Below are 2,524 nucleotides of genomic sequence, written 5' to 3'. Positions count from 1 at the left end.
TTGTGTCTTAGTTATAAATTACTCAACTATAACTAACGTGCCAATGTCATCCACATAATACATTAGGTAAACTATTTACAGTCCATGAACAGTTTATAATATATACCTATCCTTGCCATATCCGCCGGTGTTATGTTTTATTTCTTGATTTATGTCGCAGTTTTCTTCGCGTCTATAGTGTATAGTGTTTGATTGTTTAAATATTTCTTGGAAGTTAGAACGTAATAATATAATATTCTTGTAGCGTTTATGCTGCAGGTCATTATACTCTGTATAAACAAGTAAATGACTAACGAGTTTTTTGTTGAAAAAATATATTTTGACAATTTTTTAGTCGTTAAATATGTAGACTAACAATTGATTAATTTTAAACACTCGACAGTACGGACGAAGAAACAATATTTTTTTGTGTTTACAAAAATATTTTTACTAATTGAACAAAAATAATACAAAAAAGGTGGGCAAGTAGGTGTCGCTTTGCTGTACAGTATGGTACAAGTGGGTTACTGTAATGGATGGTGTTAAATTTGAATTAGACAATATAAAAGTTGAACATTTTATTAATTTTTGACAACAAAATAGTTATTAAATTTTGTCAAAACTCGAAATTTAAACACTTATAAAAAAAAATTGTGCCTACGTATTTTTAATATTTTTCAATTGCTATTGAACAGGAATATATCTAGAGCCTTGTATTAAATTTTCAGCATTTTTATTTTTTACCCACAAATAAAATTTTATTGACATTATAGAAAAAAAACTAAAAAAATTAAAAACTGACATGTCTGTAAACAGCTCGAAAAGGGTCAACATATTTTCAAAATTTTATGGTGTATAGAAAATGAAAATATAAACACTCAGTGAAATGTTCATGTAACTACAGTTATTCGTACCAACTAGATCCAATTTGCAATCAGAAATCATCCTCAAGCCTTATTGGCTACTAATAAACGATGATTGTATTAAATTATCGGCGACGGCCTAGGACGAAATTCGGAATCGGCTCATTTGCAATTTATTCTGAATCTGACTACCTACACGCAAACAATTTACCTGTGAAAATGGCTGAATCACAAAATAACGAAACGACTCACGAAATCGAAACCATCATTGAAGACGTCTTGGACAAAATCATGAACAACATTGATTAAACTAAAACTAAAACGAATCGACGACATTGATGAGGAATCAACTATTGGGGATCTAGCGGGCATTTTGTTTTATGCGATGCAGTTTGCGGGCGGCGACTCGTCGAAAACCCTTCAACTGTACGACGAATCCAGTACTGAACCGGTTGAATGGATCAAAGACGACGTGGTCGATGTGCCAGCGATGCGAGCGGCGGTGGAAGCGCCCAGTGACGAGGCGGAGTTCGTCACTCCGGCCTGGGGAGCTGAGGTCAAGAGCAGCTTTGGAGACTTGATCGGCTGGCTGTACCTGAGGGCAACACTAGCAAAACGAGTTTTTTATTTTTGTGTCTGCAGTGTACACAATAAGTAGTCGAAATAATGCTTCAATTTTCAACTTCAGTATCTTGTTGGATGGGAAAGTGAATATTGTTGGTGTACTGGGCAGGTAAAAATTCCGAATAGTTTTCAAAAGCGCCGGGAAAAACAATATAAAAATTAAGGAAAAATGGGAATTTTTGTGCAAAATCGATTTTGGTTTTGGGTGTAACTCTAAAACAAATGAACGTATAGGTATACATGAAATCTTCACTGGTTGTATTTCAAAATATTTAGATTCGCTTTGAACTGTTAAGGAACATTTTCAGTTTCAAATTTTATTAGTCTTTTAGATTCTGAGTGGAACGAAGAATGTATTGATTTTACAATGATATGTGTTTTTTTATATTTTTTTTTACTTTTTTTTGTGTCTGTGTACACGATAAGTGGTCGAAATGATGCTTCGATTTTCAACTTCAATAGCTTGTTCAATGGGAAAGTGAATATTGTTGGTGTATTAAGGACAACAATTAAAATTCCTAGTAATTTTCAAAAGTGACGAAAATGACAAAAGAAAAATTAAGGAAAAACGGAAATTTTTATGCAAAATCGATTTTTTACCAAATCGACTTATAGGTTTTTGGTGTAACTTTAAAACAAATTACCGTAGATACATGGCATTTTCACTGATTGTTTATATTTCCATTTTCTATACATGATACAATTTTCAAAATATTTTGATTTGTTTTGAACTGTTTAGGGATATTTTCAGTTTCCAATTTTATTAGTTTTTTTTTTTATGAATATCAATAAAACTTTATTTGTTGAGTAAAAATACTTGACAATTTAATACAAGGCTCCTACTATATTGTTACAATGACATTATATAAATAATTTGGTATGGTTTGGAAGATACTCACCACGTCACTGGGCTACGCGCTAATATACTTAAAAATATAGTACTTACAAGAATATGAATAAGTAAATTAATTAATAACAAAACACGTCATATATTTAAACTTAATATAATAATATTGATAAATTAATACGTCTATAATTATTATAGTAGCACCTATACA

This window comes from Acyrthosiphon pisum, chromosome A1, assembly GCF_005508785.2.
Source record: "Acyrthosiphon pisum isolate AL4f chromosome A1, pea_aphid_22Mar2018_4r6ur, whole genome shotgun sequence".
In the NCBI taxonomy this organism is placed as follows: Eukaryota; Metazoa; Arthropoda; class Insecta; order Hemiptera; family Aphididae; genus Acyrthosiphon; species Acyrthosiphon pisum.
Note: the sequence above shows the minus strand (reverse complement) of the source record.